The following is a 22,793-nucleotide window of genomic DNA, read 5'->3' on the forward strand; positions in this document are numbered from 1 at the left end:
TCAGCTGCACCACATCACCATCATCTGTCTACCAGCACAGCTGCTTCTCATCACCATCGCCACCACTGCAGTATTTATACCCGGGCTGACCACCTCTTCAGCGCCAGTTCGTTACATACTCCCAAGTGGTAACTAGGCCAGTCACTTAGTGTTCGTTGCTCTACTAAGCTTACTATTTGACTAACTTTGTTTTTTCGTTCCGTCACAGATTCTGTGTTCCATCACCACTCTGTGCAGCTTTCCCGGACTGGATGACCACTTACACCTTCACCATCTCCCGTCCCTTGGTTTTTGTGTGTGTTTTGTGGATTAAACCTTTTTGTTACCTTTTCCTGTTGTTCTGTGTTCGGGTCTGAGTGAAACCCTAACAGATCATGCATGCTACGTCCTCAATTTTTTCAGTCAAAGTGTTATAGACACAACCACTGACATTACCTGTAGCCATTTGGCAACAATTAAAATTGATTGACCTTACACGGTCCAGCCATATGCTTGGTTTTGACGTAATCTTCTTTAAAAGAGAATGCTTGCTTTATATGTAGCTTTGCTGAAATAATTTACATGCAACTGATTCTTTACACATTTACTATTGCAGTTACCTCTCATAAAGCATAACATTTATCATATTCACATAATAAATATCTTATTGCTGAGACAGATGGGGGTACCTTTCATCATTTTGGTATTAAGACTTGATGCACCTCTTGGTATGAAACGAGACACTACTGCCTGATTTTGTACCATGAATTGATCTGCAATCACACCATCTGCCTGGCTGTAAACACTGCACTCCAAAAACCCAACTTACACAAGATTGTCTGTGTTTAAGAGTTAATAGCAGTAAATCATAGCATTCGTCTGCCCATCTCAATCACTCTCTAAAAATGGGAATGAATAAAACATTGTCTCTTTTCTTACAAGACAACTGATGAGAGGTCCCTATCAGATGTCACAGGTCACAGGCTAACGTCCATTATTATTGGCCGAATCTACTCTCAGAAGCAATCATGTGTGGGATCAATACCAATAGCCAACAGCGTAGGTATCATGGAGACAATTACAGGTTTGGAGATTACGCAGGCTTGCATTCAACAGGCTGTCCAGGTGGCAGCTGGAGCAGTGTGATTTGGTAAAGCCATAAATAGAGACAGCTACACTGTAATTTTCATTACTGAAGAGCTTGGCTGCGGGTTATACCAGTGCATCCAGCAATGTATGTGTGTGTTAGTGTGTGTGTGTGCTAACACTTCTGATTACTGTAGTAGTGTGTATATATTTCACTATCAAGGCACTCACTTGGATTCATAATGCACTGATAACACCACGATGCATATCAATACTGACAACAATTCAGATGTAACAGAAAGAAAAAAAATGCTTCTATATTACAGAATATCTATTAAATTCTGAATATTATAGGGGCATCCCAAATGAATTTTGCTGCCATATTGTACAATCATTCATTGAATGACCCTAATAAATCTGTAGTAGTGTTGTGTACCTTGCTAGTATTCAGTACAATTAGGTAAAAGCAGCCAAGCGCACATTAAAGGCCCAGATACACTAGCTTTTTAACAATGTGTACGCATAGAAAAGCGAACGGCATTGTTGACATACTAGCTAGAGTACTTTGGGTGTTCCTGGAGGATCAAACGTACATCCACTAGGGGACAAATTAAGGTTGTATCGTCTCTGGCCGACCCTGGAAGACATTCCTGGGCTGGAGTGTGACACAGCTGCCGAGCTGGCTGTCAGATGACATACTGCCCCCACGTTCATGTGCTGAATTGCAACTTGCGTCATTTCTGAAGACGTCCACAACCTACGCTCCAAAGAAATGCAGGATACACGTTGCAGACATCTTACGTACGTGAAAGCGTGGTTAAAAGAAAGTATATCAGCACCTTTAAGTAATCCTAACAAAAGAAAGACAGGTTTTAGAATTAGCCTGTTGTGATTGCTGGTCATGATAGTCTGGTTAAATGAACTCAAACCAAAACTCCCCACACATTGTTGGTTTGCTGTAAAGTAATCAGATACCGTGTTCATAAAGAGAAGCCAATTACTTCACTTTTGTTTCTTATCATTGGTTTTTAGATGGAGGCACTACAAGCCATTATTTTATTCACATTTTGTTCCCCACCACAACCTGTGCTGTGTTTACTTCTACTTTTCAGAGGTGAAGACTGTTTTCTGCAAATCTGACAGTTGCAAATTGCATGACCTCAGTGAATTCAGTGGAATACGTAATCATCTTCTGTTAACATATCTCCTATTATTTGCATCATCCCCCCCTAAATGCATGTACTGTGAGGGGAGAGAGCGCCTTGCAAGCGCTCAAACAAATGCCATGCAAACTGCGACCAGCACAGCAGTGTTTGGGGCAGAAGAACAGATGAAAAAGCCTTAATAAATCAGGCCCTGTCAGTGTTATTGCAACTCCTTGTGATTGAATAGATTCTAGATGAAAGAATATTAAAAAAAAAAAATCAACATTTCATTGAAGCTTTTGCTGTCATGATAAAGCAATCTGGCATCTTCAAAAGCTGAAATTTTACTCCACCTAAAGGCCTTGACACATCAAGCCAACGGCCGGCGACTACCGCCGTCAATATCCAAGTACCACGCAGGTTTTGCGCATACAAGGAAATAACACCCCATACCAGCAGGCAGCAATAATCATTCAACAAGGGAAACCGGATAACTTTGATATGATGCACACAATAAACAGCGTTTGCTCGATCAGCGGCAGAACAAAACTCCCTGGGAAGGCCGCGGTACCGGGGGATGGCTAACCAGACTGTCCCTCCACCTGGCTGTCATCCAATCTCTCACCAAAGAAGTCTCCCAACAGTGGGAGCGGCTTGCTGCTGCTAATTTCACCCACAACAACATGCCTTCATCGTGCACTGGTTGCCGAAAATTACAACTGTAACCAACAGACTCAACAAACCAATCAGATGAATTGGCTGTTCAGCCAACGGTACGCGACACACCGCACAGACAATGGCGACGGTTGGTCGCCGTTGGTCCTAGTTGGGCTGACGGCAGCTTGGTGTGTCACGGCCTTAGCCTCTTGGACTGAGTCAAGAAACCACCTGCACTAGTCCAGATTAGTTATATTAAGGGTGCAATGAAAACAAGAACAAGGGTGGGATGAAGACAAGAACAGTGTAATTGGGTGGATCAGGAAAGGGAATTATTATTAAAAGAATCGAGTTTTATATTAAAATGATATCAATAAAAAACATGATGTAGCCTAAATGGAATATGTTGCAGGCTACTAGGCCCAAAGGTCAAACAAACAACAAACCAGAAAAAAATCATGTACTGCATTTTATATATATATATATATACACATCCCTCAACCCATTTTCATGATGGACAATTAAACCTTAATGTGAAACCTGAAAGTTGTTTTAGTCAATACTCAAAAGGCCTTCTACTTCAAAAGTATGTCACTTTATTTTTAATATTCACGTAAATAACAGTTTGCAATGTTGCACAATCTTAACTTGTGGTAGGATACATAGTAGGGGTAATTAATAAACTTAATACTTAAACTTTATATCTCTATGAATTGAGGTTAACCATGTTGAAGTCACTCTCAGAAGGTTTTAAACTCTATTTTGTTCTTAAAAAGTGAGCCACACAGCACTCAGACATGATTGTAAACCTACTGTTAGGATGAATGTCCAAACAACGGCAACTGGCCCTACTAGCACGCTGCGCTTGTATGGCTGAATAGTGACAATCCCAGTTAAAGTGTTACACAGACAGACACAGCTCCTTATGTATCACAAACTCTCGACATGGCCTCAGCTTCCTCCCAGGCAAAAGGACTGGGAATTCGGGGGCCTGAGCAGTTTCCAAAGATCACAGCATTTGAATAATTTCAGTTGAAGGCACCTTTCTTAGCGAGCTGAAGAGATTAAAAATTGCAAAACGTGTAAACGTCTTTAAGAAGCTGAGGCTCAGTGATAAAACGTGATGCGTGCCTCAGAGGTTGAGAAGAAGGCGGGGAAGGCATGCGTAAGGAAACACATGGACTTTGGCAAATGTGGTCTCAACAGGATGTTCTGGGCTGGGTTATACCTTCACTTTGACTGCTAGCCTTTTTCCGGCTGCTGGTAAGCCTTCAATTAAATGACGGCTACCTTTTTCAAGTCACTAATCCTCTTACAGTTTGGAACCCTACCCTTTGCCATGCGGAAAATACACACACACACAGAAACACACCTACGCACACACACTCACACACACTCACACACACTCACACACACAGTGACTCTTCAGCCTTACGCTCCTGCTTGCAGTCCTCCTGCCTTCTGGTGCCTTCTTAAGTTGACAAAAGAGGCAGTTCTTGTCACAAACTGAGCCTGAAGGTACAGTCTGTAAGAAGGGGGAAAAAAGTGTGTGTGGCGAACCTGTCATACATTAACATGACAGTTGTGACAATGTCTGTGACAAATATATAGTACATACAGCTGTCTTTCTAGCAGAATTATGAATAACATTAAACCATTACCACTATTATGTTTAAAATTAACTCATGCCAATTACTGTACTCATATCATCCAGTTAGGCTGGGCTACCTCCTTGTAGACCAGAGATCTTCAACATGGGTTCCGCCACCCGTATGGGGTCCTCAGAGTCACTGCAGGGGCTGCATCCAAATTAATGTTTAATTTATCTTTTTTTAAATGTTTTTTTTCCCACAAAAATTAAAATGTCTTAAAATATACATTAACATGATCAAAATCTGCACATTGGTTATGCTGCTTCATCTCAAGTTACGCACGTGGCGTAAACATGACCTAGTCGCGTTTGTTATGTAAAAAATATAAAAAAAAAACACTGGGTGAAAGTCTTGTGTTTGTTTGATCCAAGCACCACGAGATTACGGTTAAAATTAGTCCACGACGAAAATTAAGATTAGGCACCAAAAGGACTAGTTAAGATTAGGAAAAAGATTGTGGTTTGAATTAAAACGCTCCAAAGGAACACACGTTTCCTGGGTGAAAGGCTTTAGTTTTTCCCGGGGTGTGTTCACACCTGTACATGTGATCCAATCACCCGGAACGCATGTTAACACCAGGTCTGAACAGGGCCTCAGTCTACATCCCTGCACTGCCAATTATTTGGTTCTTACCATGATAAAAAAAACTTAGATTTAGAAATGTTAATTAATTTATCTTGTTTAAAGAGTGAATTTCTTATTTTAAATGTTCATCTACACTATAATCTTAAATCAAGCAAGCTTGTCAAGTGAAATTATCTTGCTGCATGGACCTTTCCCCTCAGATTTAAGGTTTTATCTCGTTTTTAGACACCACTTTTTTGCAGTGTGTCTTTGCCTTTTGACCTAATTTTCTCTATTATTTATTACTATTTATTTAATTTGATACGTCATGCACAATAATCACAATTTCTTCACCACTATGGTTAATTAACATGGATTTTAAATATAAAAACTGCATATACTCTCATATACAGTATAAAACACATTCTGAAGGCACATTAACAATCATAATTCAAGAAGTAATTCAACCAATTACCTACAATCTTAACTACTTGACCACTACTACTTGAATAAACAGAAGTTTAAAAATCAGATTTACTTGAGGCTGCGGGTTAGAGTCACCTATTAGAGCGTGCGCCCAATGGACAGAGCTTCAGTCCTCGCTGCAGCGACCGCGGCTTCAACTCCAACTTGCAGCCATTTGCTGCATGTCATCCCCCCTCTCCCCTTTCACGTCTATAAATGCCCCAAAATTTTTTTCACAAAATAAATCTGCTTTACTCATGTTTTGGTGGTACTTTATTAAGCAATTGTAAAATTTATTAAGCAATTGTAAAAAAAAAACATAAAAATGTGTACGATATGAAAACAAGTGGCTGTAAGCCAGCTGGGCAAGGTATACAAAGGACACACAGAAGTGTTATTCAGCTTTCTACTTTTTACAACACTGCCTAAATGTGCTGCTTTTTATAACTTTTTTTATAATTTGGACGACTTTTGCTCTCTCTCAGATTGTCCATCTAACTTTCCTCTTCTTCCAATCATGCATGTTGTTGACTCAAGCCCAAAGAACATTGCCTTCTAAATAAAGTGCACAAATTCGAATTCACAAAATATACTTAATTAGAGAATGGAAGGAAATTGGACTGCATCTGGTGGTGAAGTGTAAAAATAAAGGAAATGTACTTCCTGAAAGGTAATTTTTTCCCTTCCTCACTTGCCCAAACTGCTTAAATTACTGTAGGCAGGAAGTGAGGAATCTTGGCTAATTTTAAGGTAGGCCAGAGCAAGTGTAGAAAAGCACCTCAAAACTTTCAACGTTTTAATTTTAATGCTTCAACCATAGACTGTATATTAATGGACAGCGCATGTATAAAATCACCCATTGGTTTGTGGAGATCTGCTCTCAGTCGTCGAGTTTGCCGTTAAGGGCGCAGCCATCCTGGTTGTAGATGAGACAATTTTAGACGAGGGGGAGGAGCTGCTTACTCTTCGTTACGTTACACACTTTCACTGGCAATCATATCATAGCCACTCCCCAAAATACCCCCTACTTTATTGCCAATTTTAAAATCAAGGAGACCATAATTCCAAAAAATGATCATTCTCTGTTCCAGAAGACTTAAAACTAGCAAATGAGACCATGAACTCATTATGAAAATGTTTACTGAGGTAATAAATCAAGTGAGAAGTGGGTCACTTTCTCACAGACTGCTACAGAAACCGACCTCCTTATGCAACCCGTGTGTCGCCTTTTTCTGGAATTCCGATAGAATGCAGGTTTAAGGCACTTCCACATTGGCAGCACGCATTTACAGTCTAAGGTTTCAACCCATATTGAAAGCTAACGCATTCCTGATTGAACCCTAAATCTCTCCTGTGACCACAGCATCTATGGTGCTGACGAATGATCCTGCGCCTATAATGCCTGATGGCCATGCCTGTGTGAACACATAATACCTACTGATACATACAGCATCACGCATCAAACCGTATAGACTGAAATTAGAATGTAGAGTGTTTGTAACTTCATGTCTATTGGAACTGGGTCTGTATGTTCTTGTATTATAATCCCTTTGAGTTTTCTTATATAGCCAGACACAGACAGCACTAAGGCTATTGATCAGGATGAGGCACAGACCTCTGTAAAACATGGGGCGTTCCCAATATAATCAGCCAACACTGAGTATTGATTGGCCAGTGGCAGGCGAGTCGAGTAAAGGGAGGACACAGTCAGAGTCATGGGCAATTAATGGTCTCTATGCCACAGTGACAAGTCCTCTTTCCTCTCCCCTCCTTCACCTCTACCTCAGTCAGGGAATTCAGTTCTATTGTAATGGGTTTTATTGACATGGTAAATATGCATCTGTATTTGTAATACTGGTGGGTGCATGCATATTAGCAAATACACAATGCAGAGGTTTGAATATAAATAGTCTAGTTAGTTTGAAACAAGCATACAGTAAAAGGTGATGTTTTATTCTAAAGTCAGTAAGAAGGCTGGGAGAGCTCACACATATTACTAGATTATGCATACTGTTAAGACTATGTGCTTGTATATTGTAATAATTTGCTTCAAAATAGGTCAATCTAACCTCCAAACTCTATTGCAGGAGAAGGCATAGTTTGACTTGTGTAAGATTCCAAAGATCGAATAGTCACTAAAATATGTTACTTAAAATGATTCCCCAAACTGTTTTTAGCTTAAACATATAGTGAAGTGTATGATTTAATGTAATCGAGTATTGAAAATTAAGCCATAAACAGTTACTGTACATGAATGCAGTGCCCGGATCAATTTGGTTCCCTAGGCAAGATTTTACCTGGTGCCCCATTGGAACGCAGCCAAGCCACTACCAATCATGTTCATACTCTCACACAGAATCTGCATAGCTTTCTGTCTTTGAGGTCCTTTTTATCGTAGAAACATAACTCACCTGACGAAGGTCCAGAGGGACCAAAACATTATCAATAACTCAATAAAGTGTGAGGCTGAACAAGAGTGCTGTGCGGTATCTTCTTTTCTTTTCTACTTAAAGGAAACACACAAAACAGTATTAAAGAAAAAAGTGCAAACAGAAAGATTTATGAATATCAAATAAATAATAGCCTTGCAAACAAAGACTAGCTAATACATTGACTATGGAGAAGTAGCTCATACAACCATCCTATAAAAAACGTGACCTATCCCTAGAAGGTATGCACTAGAAGTTCAATGGTTTTTTGATAGGTTAGATTTTAGAAATATTTCTTAAACTGAAAGAAACAACACTTAATGAGTTTAGTAATATGGGATCTAAAGTTCAAATGTTGGTCAAAAAGGATGCTAAGATTCACAGAGCTGGTCTTGATGCTAGCAAGATGGAAAATATGGTGACCCAACATCCTTAGTAAAATCAGAGCCGATCACATGACCTCAGTTTAGTCAGAATTGAAATGAAATGAGACAAACAATTAGTAATAGAAACTAGGCTATCATGAGGGAGAGGTTACTGAGGTTATTAGGTTTAACCAAGAAATAAAGCTGTGTGTCATCGGCATAGCAATGGGAAGAGATACCATTAGAGAAACAGAGCAGGACAATGTCTTCAGTGTCTTTCAGACAAGTATGAGGAAAACCATTTGAGTGCAGCAACAGAGGTCCAAACCCAGTTCAGCATTCCTTCAATTAAAATGGCATCATCAGTGTCTGAAACAGCAGAGTCATGTGTAACTAAAATGGAATATTCACCTTTATCTGCACTCATAAAAATGTTGTTATTTACTGTCTTCCACAGTTGGAGAAGCTGGTGAGCACCAATTTTTTCAAGGATTTTTGAAATTAAGGGAAGTTTGGAAATTGGCCCGTAGTCAACCAAAAGGACAGGAAAGACACTGTCTTGAAAAAGGTATGCAGCCAGAAAAGAGATTCAATAGAGAGAAGGTAGGGGCATCGACTGGCAGGACCCTATTACTGGGGACATGACCTCAGAATCCTCAGTGGTAGATACGGCCCTGCCCTTCACGCTTTTCAAGCAACAGTTTTAAAGTAATGCGCTTTGTGGGGCACTTTTCAACTTGTAGCAGAACTTTTGAAATAACTAGTTTTTCAACAGCCATCGGCTCTTTGTACATGTACTTGTCTACGAACCCATGCTCAAAAACACACACACACACATCACTGGAACAAGTCACAATCACATTGACTGGTTTAAAATCATGGTTATAGGAATGCTAATGAAAATAAGGTTTCTGTAATGACCAATCTAAGTAACAAAAAAAAAAAAACTATCAGTGCAAGCCTCTCAGAACAGCAAGCCTGGCTGAAACACAGTGATTCACTGTCCAATTAACAACGGCCCCTGTATCATTTTCAATCAAATCTCCAATATTAACACCGCGCAATAATTCCATCTTCTTTATTACAAATGTAGCCCTCCTATTCAATAAATCAGCTGCCAGAAGCCGGTATAATTCACAGAGGAAATCAGGCACTGGCTGAGTCACAGTCAAAAAGAACCATTATTTCAGTTTTATGTTGTGTTTGTGCAAAGAGAGAGAGAGAGAGAGAGAGAGAGAGAGAGAGAGAGAGAGAGAGAGAGAGAGAGAGAGAGACACCCTTTAGTCTGTCTTCTTACTGAAGTGCTCTCTTTCTCTTTAACTTCTCTGTAAAACTTTTCTCTATGCTTTTGACACACGTCACACAGATTAACACAGTACTTACACAGTTAATAAAAGAGGACATGTATGGCTATTAAAAAAATAAAAATGTACAGTAATTAGAGCTATAAGCAGCAATGAACGGGCACTCTACCTGCTTCCTGTTGCTAGACAATGTACATTTGATTTACAAATTACTTCTTTTTAAGATTGTACTGAACAAATCTGAAAATAATTGGACGAAATCTATGTGAAAAATACATTTTAGTAGGTGCATAAACATGGTAAAAAACATAAAGTTACCTGAACATGCTTCCCTGCATGTTGAGATTACTGGTGGGATGCAGGTTGATGCAGTTGTGAATGTATGTGACCATGTGACACACATTATTTCCTGGGTGGCGTGCATGGCACTAGAAATGACATGTTGCATATTTTTGTACCACTTTTTCTGTCCTCTATGTGGCGCTAGAGAGCACACACCAACTATAAGTCCTGTTGCTGTATATCATGTGTAGACCATGACTGTGATTCTATACGGGCATGTAAATGTTGTCAGGCCTGGACTCTTGTTCAACAAGTGAAATTTGGGGCAGATTGGCCAATGCACATTCCAGTTACAGTAACTTCCAATGTCAATTTCTGCAAGTTTTCGAGCATCCCAAGCCCCACAAAAATGCTATTACGCAGCAGAAAATGAAAAAAAAAAAACAGGTTCCTCACACCTTCACTGCCAGGGACCGCTAACCTTCTGGTACTTTTGTGCAGGGGCCCTATTAATGATATCAATTCATATCTGGGCCTTCGCCAACTGATGTTGTTGGGCCCTAACAGAACAATGAGGATTTGGAAAGACACTGGGGGAAGGTAGAGCTTCTAACAGCACTGTGAATGTTTGTTTGAGTGCTTGCACAGCTGAGTGACTAAATGTCTTTTTTACTTTGTTAAAGCACAACAATGAACCTGTAACTGAAAATGATGTTGAGCTGTTTGTTAAAACTGTTAGTTTTAAAGATTCTACATTATTCCATTTCTACAGTTTTGTTTGAATTGATCAAGATAAAAAATGGTTTTATTCATTAGTACTGCAAGTAAATGTGCTTTGTGATGAGCTTGAAGAGTAATGATGCAGTCGAGTGTTTCCAAGTAAATTTGGAAAAGTTGGATGCTTTGGAGTTTACCACCAGGAAGTTGTCCTTGAACATCCACTACAGTGGTAAATACAAGTTGCATAATTTGATTGACAAGTTGTGATGAAACACTTGAACTGGATGGCCAACTGCCAAACAATAAGAGCATGTCTACATGCACGTCAATTCCTGCTTTCGGATCATATCCAGGATATGGCATTTGTACGGAACATGAGAAACCAGGTTGTTCATTTTCCTCAGTGAGGCCAATATAACCAAAAATGTTCATAAACAATACAAGTGACCACCAAACAGACAAAGTCTACTACCAGAATGGTGGAAGAAAAAAAATAAGGGAAGGTACCAGACCAAAGGGGGGCTCTCCCCTCTGGATAACAGACCAACACTGAATCAACATTGAATCAATCCTAATGCATAAAGTAGCCTATCATTGAATCAATGGTGACATTTGACATTGATTTTACATCAAATTTGCACACCGATATGCTATTTCAAGGTGCACATTGTCTTTTCAAGTATGTTAAAATATGAGGGAATTACCCAAAATTTGAAGTAAAAAAAAAAGATCCTGTTAATACCTAAAACACAAAATAGACACTATTAATTACACAGCAAAACTCTTTTATTAGCCACTGCACCAAAAGCATCTTGCAATTGGACAATCAAGCAAGATTCTGTGTGAAGATTCTTCAATGTTGGACTGAGCGCCAATCTACTTCACCATACTTTTAGATTCACAAAAGGTTTTTTTCAAAGCAGCTTCCTGTTGTTATACACCAATGGCTTGGAACAGAGTCCCATCACAAAAAGGAGAAACTTCTAGTCCTTTAAGAAACAGCTCAAAAAGTCGGATGTTTTTTTTCCTCTATTATTTACACTTGTTCTATGGATTTTGTATTTGAAAACTAGGATTTTTTTAGTTTTGTTCCTGTGCTGTTTTGGGGTTTTCTGGTTTAAATGCCTGTTGTTACAGTTCAGGGAATTGTGGACCCAAATGCAGAGAACAGGCAGGCTGGCAGGCAGAAGACGTCTGAGTAGGACGATGTATTTATCCCCAAAAAAGAAAGTACAACTAAACAAAGGGAGTCCTGAGAGGGGCCGGTCAAAAAACGAGGAAACAAAAAGAACAGGAACCGAGGAAATAAACAGAGAACAGGCCGGGAACCACAGCACACTGACGCAGTGACATTCATTTATTTACGCATATAGCGACAAATCAGTTATCTCATTGCGCTTTTCATTAAAAGAGCAGGTCTAGACTGTACTCTGCGATATTATTTACAGAAACCCAACAGTTCCCACACTACAAAAAAACTCACTGGAACCAACATAAAATTATCTGACAAAGGAGAAGGGGAAGACAAAGACTAAATACACAGGGTAACGAGGAAACAAGAGGCAGGTGACGCAAGGGCTGGGAAACAGGTGAGAAACATCAGGCAATCACATGGGTGGGAAAACACAGGAAGTAAAACCAGAAAAGACGGCACAGAAAATTTAGACAATCACAATAAAACAGGAACCAGAACCTGAAACAAAACAAGACCGAAAATCACACAATCACAAGGAGACATAGGATCAAAATACCAGATCAGAACAGAAAACAAGGCCAAATACCGTAACCATTAAACCAAAACACCTCTGTTATTGATTTGTTTTTTGTAAAGTACTTTGAGCGGCATTTCATGGGGTGTACTATAAAAAAAGTGTATTAATATATTGTCATAAAACTACAAAAAGAAAGAGGAAAAATGTGATTCGTCACTCTGGGAATCATGTGATACAGTACCAGAATTTAACCTGTTAACCACATATACAGTGGTGTGAAAAAGTGTTTGCCCCCTTCCTAATTTCCTGTTCCTTTGCATGTTTGTCACACTTAAGTGTTTCGGAACATCAAACCAATTTAAACAATAGTCAAGGACAACACAAGTAAACACCAAATGCATTTGTAAATGAAGGTGTTTATTATTAAACGTGAAAAAAAATCCAAACCATCATGGCCCTGTGTGAAAAAGTGATTGCCCCCTAAACCTAATAACTGGTTGGGCCACCCTTAGCAGCAACAACTGCAACCAAGCGTTTGCAATAACGTGCAATGAGGCTTTTACAGCGTCCTGGAGGAATTTTGGCCCACTCATCTTTGCAGAATTGTCCTAATTCAGTTACATTAGAGGGTTTTCGAGCATGAACGGCCTTTTTAAGGTCATACCACAACATCTCAATAGGATTCAGGTCAGGACTTTGGCTAGGCCACTCCAAAGTCTTCATTTTGTTTTTCTTCAGCCATTCGGTGGTGGACTTGCTGGTGTGTTTAGGATCATTGTCCTGATGCATAACCCAAGTTCGTTTCAGCTTGAGTACACAAACAGATGGTCGGACATTCTCCTTCAGGATCTCTTGGTAGACAGCAGAATTCATAGTTCCTTTTATCACAGCAAGTCTTCCAGGTCCTGAAGCAGCAAAACAGCCCCAGACCATCACACTACCACCACCATATTTTACTGTTGGTATCATGTTCTTTTTATGAAATGCAGTGTTCCTTCTACGCCAGATATACTTGGACACACACCTTCCAAAGAGTTCCACTTTTGCCTCATCGGTCCACAGAATGTTGTCCAAAAGTCTTGGGGATCATCAAGATGTTTTTGTGGAGAAATTGAGACGAGCTTTGATGTTCTTTTTGCTCAGCAGTGGTTTTCTCCTTGGAACTCTGCCATGCAGGCCATTTTGCCAGTCTTTTCCTGATGGTGGAGGCATGAACGCTGACCTTAACTGAGGCAAGTGAGGCCTGCAGTTCTTTGGACGTTGTTGTGGGGTCTTTTGTGACCTCTTGGATGAGTCGTCGCTGCTCTTGGGGTAATTTTGGGCGGCCGGCCACTCCTGGGAAGGTTCACCACTGTTCCTTGTCTTCGCCATTTGTGGATAATGGCTCTCACTGTGGTTCGCTGGATTCCCAAGCTTGGAAATGGCTTTATAACACTTTCCAGACTGATAGATCTCAATTACTTTCTTTCTCAATTGTTCCTTAATTTCTTTGGGTCTCGGCATGATGTGTAGCTTTTAAGGATCTTCTGGTGGACCTTACTGTGTCAAGCAGCTCCTATTTAAGTGATGCCTTGATTGTGAACAGGTGTGGCAATAATCAGGCCTGGGTGTGGCTAGAGAAATTGAACTCAGGTGTTGGACAACCACAGTTATACAGTAGTATGTTCTAACAAGGGGGGCAATCACTTTTTCACACAGGGCCATGATGGTTTGGATTTTTTTCACCTTTAATAATAAACACCTTCATTTACAAATTGCATTTTGTGTTTACTTGTGTTGTCCTTGACTATTGTTTAAATTGGTTTGATGTTCCGAAACACTTAAGTGTGACAAACATGCAAAGGAACAGGAAATGAGGAAGGGGGCAAACACTTTTTCACACCACTGTATATACTGTATGGGTGGCCTTCATACATACCTGTTTACCTTTTTAGTGCATAGAATACTAAGCTATTCAAATATGAATAATATGAATCGAATGCAATTTTCTAAATCATATTTTAATGTCAAACGTACATGTGGAACAGTGAATTTTTAGGATGGACTGTTTCTGTGGATGTCTACCACTGATTATTTTACGTATAGGACAGTAAGCCTGTCATCAGTGGGTTTTTTTTCCACAAATAGGCTGATTTACTTTTGCTAATAATATGTTGTTTGTATGTTAAGACATTTTAATTTCATGAAAAAACGTTCAAAAGTTGCAAAGAAACTCCCTTTAATAATGTAGCCTGATGATGGTCTAGTACCAAAACATTGCCTATTATACTAATCTTTTGCAACTTATCCCCCTCCAACGCACCTGTACTTTTGTTTTTTCACTTAACAAGCAAAGCAAAGTGTGTTACTGTTTATAACACACTTGTACTGGTCCTGGCACACCTAAAGGACTCGCTACCATCAACATTGGACTCACACCAGTTCGCCTACCGTAGCAATAGAGCACAGAGGATGCGGTTTCCATGGCACTGCACTCTGTGCTCACACATCTGGACAATAAGAACACTTATGCACGAATACTGTTTGTTGACTTCAGCTCAGCATTCAACACTGTCATCCCGGCTAAGTTACTAAGCCAACTTGGAGACCTGGGCATCAACACCTCCACGTGCAATTGGATTTTGGACTTTCTACCAACAGACCCCAGAATGTTCGATCAGGCTCCAACTGCTCCACGTCCATCACACTCAACACTGGTGTACCACAGGGCTGTGTGCTGAGCCCGTTTCTCTACTCCCTCTTCACCTCCGACTGCAAGCCTGTGTACGAATCATTCCATCATCAAGTTTGCGGACGACACTACGGTGATGGTCTCATCAGCACAATGATGAGACTGCCTACAGGGAAGAGATCCAGCACCTGGCCACATGGTGCACTGAAATAACCAGCTCCTCAACACCACCAAAACCAAGGAGCTCATCGTGGACTTCAGAAAGGAGCCAAGAGGCAACGCACGACACCATCCACATCGATGGAATGGCTGTTGAGCGTGTCTCCAGTTTCAAGTTTCTGGGGATCCACATCTCGGCGGACATGTCCTGGTCAACCAACACCTCCTGCCTGGTCAAGAAGGCTCACCAGCGCCTCTTCTTCCTGAGGACACTGAGGAAGAATCAGCTTTCCTCAACTATCCTGTGAACTTCTATCGCTGTGCAATAGAAAGCATCCTGACCAACTGTGCAACAGTGTGGTATGGGAGCTGTTCTGTTGCAGAGCGCAAGGCACTGCAGCGGGTGGTGAAAACCGCCAGCGCATCACCGGGACTCCACTGCCCGCCATCGAGCACATCCAGAGGAAACGCTGTCTGCATCGAGCTCGCAGCATCCTGAAGGACTCCTCTCACCCAGCCCACAGACTGTTTTCTCTCCTGCCCTCCGGCAGGCGTTTCAGGGTCCTCCGGACCAGGACCAGCAGACTAAAGAACAGTTTTTTCCCCAGAGCTGTCTCTTTATTGAACTCTAATCCTCATTGATCCCACTCCCCTCATATACTGACAGACTCTCCTCCCTCCTCACACCTGCCTCCATTTTGTTATCTGCAATATTATGATGTTCATCTGCACTGCTGACTGTTACTATAGGAACGACTGTTTACATCTGCATCTTTTGCACTACTTACCTTTTTGCACTACTTACATTTCATTTGCACTGCTGACTGTTTATTTATTTACAGTACCAATGTTTACATTTACATCCGCACTACCGTACTTTAACTGTATATGCAATTACTTTCCACCGCACTTTAATTCGGATAGTTTCTGCCCAAACTTTACCTTATTTCATTAGTATATTATGCTGTTTGCACATATCTGTAAAAAAAATTTGCAATTATAGTAATATCCACCAAATTCCTAGCTGTAAATCTTGCTCACAATACCTGTTATCTATATTTTGTATTCATAGGACAAACCCATCTGTAAAACTCTGTTTATAATAGTATTCTTTTCTATATTTATTCATTACATATCCATGTCTTGCACTTACGGAACCATTGTATATCCTGCACTTACTGCTATTGCACTTCTGGTTAGACCCAAACTGCATTTCGTTGCCTTGTACCTGTACATGTGTAATGACAATAAAGTTGAATCTAATCTAATCTAATCTACTGACCTAACAATGCAAATTGTGGCAGGAAATATGGCATCTATACATATGATGCAATACATTAGTGTTGAGATGTAAAGAGTATACAGCGAGTATAAAAGCGTGCCTTTAAAGATAAAGAAAGACACACAATCAAACTGATTATTCGGAACAAATGACAACATCAGAACTTGTCCTAACCTCATTCACGTCCTGTTCTAATAACTTGATCAACAGTTGTATCGCTGTGTCTCAGCCCAGTAACTGATGGCTCTCTCTGAAACGCTGCCTATCTCATTACAGTAATGAACTTTATAATTACCTCCACCCACTCAGAGAAGAATGAAGGCCATTAAGACACTGGGATTGGCTTTTATATCGTGTACTTAGCCCAGGACACTAACCAGCAGCCATGTTCCATCTCAATAAACTCCCACATCCTTCAGGCCGCTGACAACTCTTTTTACTCAGAGTGACAGGGGTTAAAACATTTCCATGCAACACAAAATAATTTTCGGGATTTGTCAGATTTTGGCTTTTAGAGGAAATGATTTGAGCAGTTGGACTGCTCACAGATAGTATAAGTTCTCTGTATCTTCTGGCAAAAAAACTTAGTTACCTGCATTCTGGTGAATTTGTTTTGTTTTCTACGTCCATTTTGTGTACTTCATCCCCCCAAAGTATCACAAGTAGACTTCATATATCACAGTTGCTGTTTTTGTCAGATCTTTTATCGAGGGATATTACAGACATTTCCGACCACACTTGCTTCATTTCACGGAGAAAGAGAAAGGAGAAAGGAGAAAGAAAAATGAGTTGTGCAATGCGAGGTTACGATGGTATATAGTGGTTTAATGGCTCAAGTGGTTTCTGAAATCGTTGGGAACATATTTATAGGTAAGAAGGATATAAACATGTTCTTAGCCCCCTGAATGGTTAGAGGGAGAGGCTTGTTCAATTTCCCCTGCACCCCCCTTCCTGAAATCTACACCTATGATACCACTCATAATCAATGTAAGCAATGTCATTCTATTAGAGAAAACATTTGGCAAACATAAATGCAAATAAATATATATGATAAATAAATGTCTCATTCAAAAGTAATAGTCTGACCTAAGTCAGAAATTTGGCAAACTACTCTGCGTTGGAACTTAGCTGATGCATAACAGATCCTGCTACGACAGATGATACATAATCAAAATGTTGCCGGAGACAACCAAAGTAATAAAAATGCAAATAATGCATCGTACATAATGAGAGTTATGGTTAGTACATTTAGGACTATGCAGTGCAGTGTGTATGTAAGTGTTGCAATATGACATCCTAATGAGAAACTCTTTATTAAAGTAATACTCACTTATATTAAAACGAAGGACTTCTCATTAACTTATCACTGTGCTACAACTGTAGATTATGAGCTAACAAGTAGCACAAGGAAGACTTTGAAGGCATCCATGTAAGACCATGATATCAATCAGCAATAAGCACCCATGCTGTTAAAATCACAACAAGACTAAAAAACATATTTTTTAATATTACAATTGATCATACCGTTTAGCTATCCTCATATCAAATGAAAGCTGAAAGAAACATTACCAGGCTTGTTTGCATTTTATTATGGAGAATTAGAGCTGTTGCACAACAGTGGTCTTAAATGAGCACAACATGGTGTGAAAATAGATTTGAATTTCAAACTAATGACTTGCTGATTCATAACTTGGCTTGCTCGTAATTTCCATGACTCTGTAACCAGCGCGAGCAGGTAATGAGCAAGTACATACTGTGTATTATACACCAAACAATGTTGCCGGTGTAACAGCAGTTGTGTATAGCATTCAAACAAAGACTGTAACTTCACTTCCAACCAAACAACTTGGACATTAATAACACAAAAGCAGCATTGTCGCTGTATAATTCTTCCCAACAAACCATGGCAATGAAGACCCAAAAAAAGCAGAATTTCATCCTGCATCTACTTGTACTTGTCAGACCGCATTACACATAGAACCCATTAGTGAATGCATTGTGTTTGGCTTGGATTAATTAACACTTATAATGTAGTGGGGAATCAGGCGAGTCAGGCTTGTGTTATAATAGGGGAGCATTTTGGCTTGCAATACTGGACAAAGAGTTTACCTCCAAGGTGTGCGTGTGTGTGTGTGTGTGTGTGTGTGTGCGTGTGTGTGTGTGTGTGTGTGTGTGTGTGTGTGTGTGTGTGTGTGTGTGTGTGTGAGAGAGAGAGAGAGTGAGGGAGAACAAGAAACACCAGCGTACTGCACTGCATTGTATGCTATCATGCTGAAACATATGGACAGACAGGTCCTTTGTCACTGTAAGGGCACATTTGACATGGTTTGATATAGAGAAGCAAATAAAACACAAAAGCACTATCCTACTCCCTCAATGCCAACCTGTCAAGGCAGCGTGTGTGTGTGTGTGTGTGTGTGTGTGTGTGTGTGTGTGAATCAATTTGAGCCAGTGACCAAGACAACTGCAGCCCTTGGCTATGCAAAAATATAATAGAGGAGAAGTTTGCTAGTGCGTGTGATACCTTTGCTACATGGTTTAACGCTGGGAAATAGTATACAATTTACTGCCCAATATTTGTACTAAAATAAAAACATGTCCAAAGTTAAGATTGCGTGTTGATACGCGTTCATTCAAAACCTATTGCAGTCACTCAATCACGCTGCGGTGTGTTTGAATGTGCTCAAAACCCCATAAACGTTCCATTTGTTAGTTAAGTGATAGCTTTGAAGTAAATCTTACCATATACAGAAAAAGAGGGTTGTTATTATTGTAAAACTCATGTTCTTTGTCTGATTTTGGTCAACCCGTGCATATTCACACTGATGGAATCATATTTGCAGTACCTCAACAGCACCTATGGGTGTCCCTCTTTTTCTTCAGAAGTCATCTTGATGTGCTGCAGCCGTTCTCCATTGAAGCTGTGGCAAGAAGGACCGTGTGTGTGTGTGTGTGTGTGTGTGTGTTAGTTCAAGACAAAGGCACCTGTGCAGCATACAATTACATAAATATTACTGTATATTACTATACAAAAAGTGCTACAACACATGCTTATTTTGTAGAAAACAAGAAACATGTATATGATTATTAATGTTTAGTTAAAACACCTAACAGACAGTGGATTTTGTGCTTGTAACAGCATGTAACATGAAATCACACAAGCAATCTAAACTATGAGTCCAGGTGCGTGCAGTTTCTGCTAGTCATGCACTGGCGTAAGTTGGCCAAATGTCACTTTAAAAACTGGACATATATTCTTCTTGGTTCATTAGGGCCAGTTTTTATTGTAATTAGGCAAGTCATATTTTTAGTCTTTATTCATTTCAGGATAAAACCGGAATATAGAGCGGACTGCTCCATGGGTGCAGATCATGGCAGCATCCTGTTGCATCCTGCCCGTTTCTTCTCCTCCCTGTCTCCTGTAGGGAGAGTTGGAGAAACTGTAATACATGTAACTATTGTTTGTTTCTTCAAATTAAAATTCTACTATTGTTACATCACTTTGCTTAAATATGATTTAATGGTAATACAAATTAATAACAGCAGTAATAATACTAATGATAGTAACAATATTAATTTAAATACGACTAATAATAATGATTATAGCAGCAGTTGGTGTCAAGCAGTACCACGGCAGCAGGCACAATCACAATCAAACCTGTGTGACTAGAAAGAACAAAGACTCAGGGGAAGCAGCTACAGGAAGTTATTACACATGCAGTAACGGGACAGGAATGCACACAGATGGAGAGGGAGAGAGAGAGAGAGAGAGAGAGAGAGAGCGAGAGAGGAGCTCAGTGTGTCATAGTGAGTCCCCCGGCAGTCTAAACCTGTAGCAGCAGAGCTAAGGGCTGCTCCAACTAGCTTCATCAAAGATGAACGTTTAAAGCTCACTCCCAAATGTGGGGATGGTGTCTGCCTTCCAAACCGAAACTTGGAGCTGGTTCCAAAGGAGAGGAGCATGATAGCCTAGGTTCTGGCTCCCATACTACTTTTGGAGACTCTGCGTACCCAACACATTCTCACTCCCAGCACGTCACAAAACAACGCTTGGTCACTGTCAGGTGCCCTAAGCGTTTGTTACTCTCCTTTAGGGTCATATAAAGATGCTCTGGGTCGGGAGTCTTTGCGTTACTTTTTAACGCTCTGGGTCAGGACATATGTTTAACTGACAAGCGGCACAAGAACGGGACAGTTAGGTTTAGGGGAAGATGGTGGGTGGGGTAATAAAATGTACATTTTAGTGACGCGCGGGACAAGAACAGGACATGAATCCTGGACTCCTGGGTGAAAGGCCTGTGTTTTTGACTCATCCACCACCCCAGGCTGCCTCCTTATGCCAATTTTAGGCCTTTCATACTACTCTCTAACGTTGTCCCTCTTAATACTACGTCAACCTACAACTTTTTTAAGCCTACTTTGAGGTTCACAAAGCGTCATGAGGCTTCATTCTGCCGTCACCTCTACAGCGATGGTGATGACACAGCACTTTAAACATAGGCATGAAGTCAAGCTGCTGGTCTGACCGGTGTGTTCCATACAGATGTTGAAGGTTGCTTTTTGCGTGGGTATCTGACGCTGCGAGACACTGACCAAGCCTCAGTATTTGAAGAGTTGGGAGGTTGAAGAACAACTAACTCTGTATTCTGTATTTCTCTAGTTGAGCAATAGGATACTATGAGCGCTGGGTATGTGATGGTGCCTGACCATTGACAGATTTGTAGGTCAGAAGAAGGATTCAACTTCAATTTTTTTGAAGATGATGATATAAGGGATGATATAAAAGCGTTATGGAGCTAATAGCTCAAATGTACCACATCAACTATTAGCTGAAATATAAAGTGCAAGCTCTCAGCCCACGCCAGGTAACGCTGAGAACTCTACAGAAGCCAGTGAGCTCAGTGTCCCAGCAGGGTCCACTCAAAACATATACAAGTTGGACTGTTGTGCATTTTGTTTGGGAAGAAGGCCTTTGTTTCAGCAAGAAGTTGTTGATGTCATTGGTTGACAGCGATTATCAAGGAATACGAGTTAAATCCATCCACATTCTTGAATGTTGATTGTAACAATAGACAACAGAATTAATATTCAGTCATGGAAGGTAAGCAACGTGTTAGTCTCTTTATTAACAAATCTGTTACACAGAAATACTGTGTATATATGTGTATATATATATATATATATATATATATATATATATATATATATATATATATATATATCATATCATCATCTCTTATATCATCATCTTATGCTATATACCACAAAGTCATGTTTCCCAGAGCAATGTAAGTCATTATGGAACACTGAGACAGATTTAAAACGTGGTGCTGGCAGCGGACCTACCTTGAATTATTGTACAGGCCATGATAGACATAGAGGGGGGATAGATAGAGTTTAAAATAGAAAAAAGAGGATGATTGGGTAGAGAGAGTGTGAAATAGAAGGAGAGATAGAGATGGACGAGCCCAGCACAAAGCACATAGCTGAAGGAGAGGCTTATGCTTTAGACGGCCGTGTCAAAATGCAATGCACTCTTTGCTGTTGCCTTTATCTCTCTCATGCTTCTTCCGCTGCTCTCCTATCTCTGTCCTCCTCTTCTTCTTCCCTTCTCTGTGGTTTCCTTCCATCTGCATTCCTGTCCGGCTCTCTATCTCCCTTCCTCACCCCCTACCTCAACTCTCTTTGTTTTCTGCCTCTTTCTCCTACAATGCCTCATTTTCACGCAACACAGGAGTATGAAGACAGCATCACCACCAAGCATATTGGTACTCTTCTCTGTCCTCCTATCTATGTCTTTCTTTCATCACAAACACACACACACACACACACACACACACACACACACACACACACACACACACACACCACACACATACACAACACCTCAATATGGAAATTGAAATAATGATAATGTTTCCCTCAGTCTGCATCAAAGTATTGCCACTTCAAAAAAATGCCGGCAGGCATGAAATGCAAACATGAAGCAGATGGATTGAGAAGGAGGAAGGAGAAAGGCAGTGTGTGTGTGTTGTGTGTGTGTGTGTGTGTGTGTGTGTGTCTTTTTCCCTTTCACCGCCCTGCTTTTACTTTGTACATTGGCTGTAGCTTTAAGGCAGCAAGACTTGCGTGTGTGTGTGTGTGTGTGTGTGTGTGTGTCTGTGGAGGAGGGCTGCTTTGTGGTGGGTATTGTCAGTTAGGGTTAATAGTGATGTGTTGTAGGAGCATGCCTACATGTGTATTTGTCACTTTATGTGTGTGTGTGTGTGTGTGCGTGTAATGAGAGTTGCCTATCTGGGCTATTGACAGCATATTTTTCAG

The sequence above is a fragment of the Etheostoma spectabile genome, chromosome 3, assembly GCF_008692095.1.
Source record: "Etheostoma spectabile isolate EspeVRDwgs_2016 chromosome 3, UIUC_Espe_1.0, whole genome shotgun sequence".
NCBI lineage: Eukaryota > Metazoa > Chordata > Actinopteri > Perciformes > Percidae > Etheostoma > Etheostoma spectabile.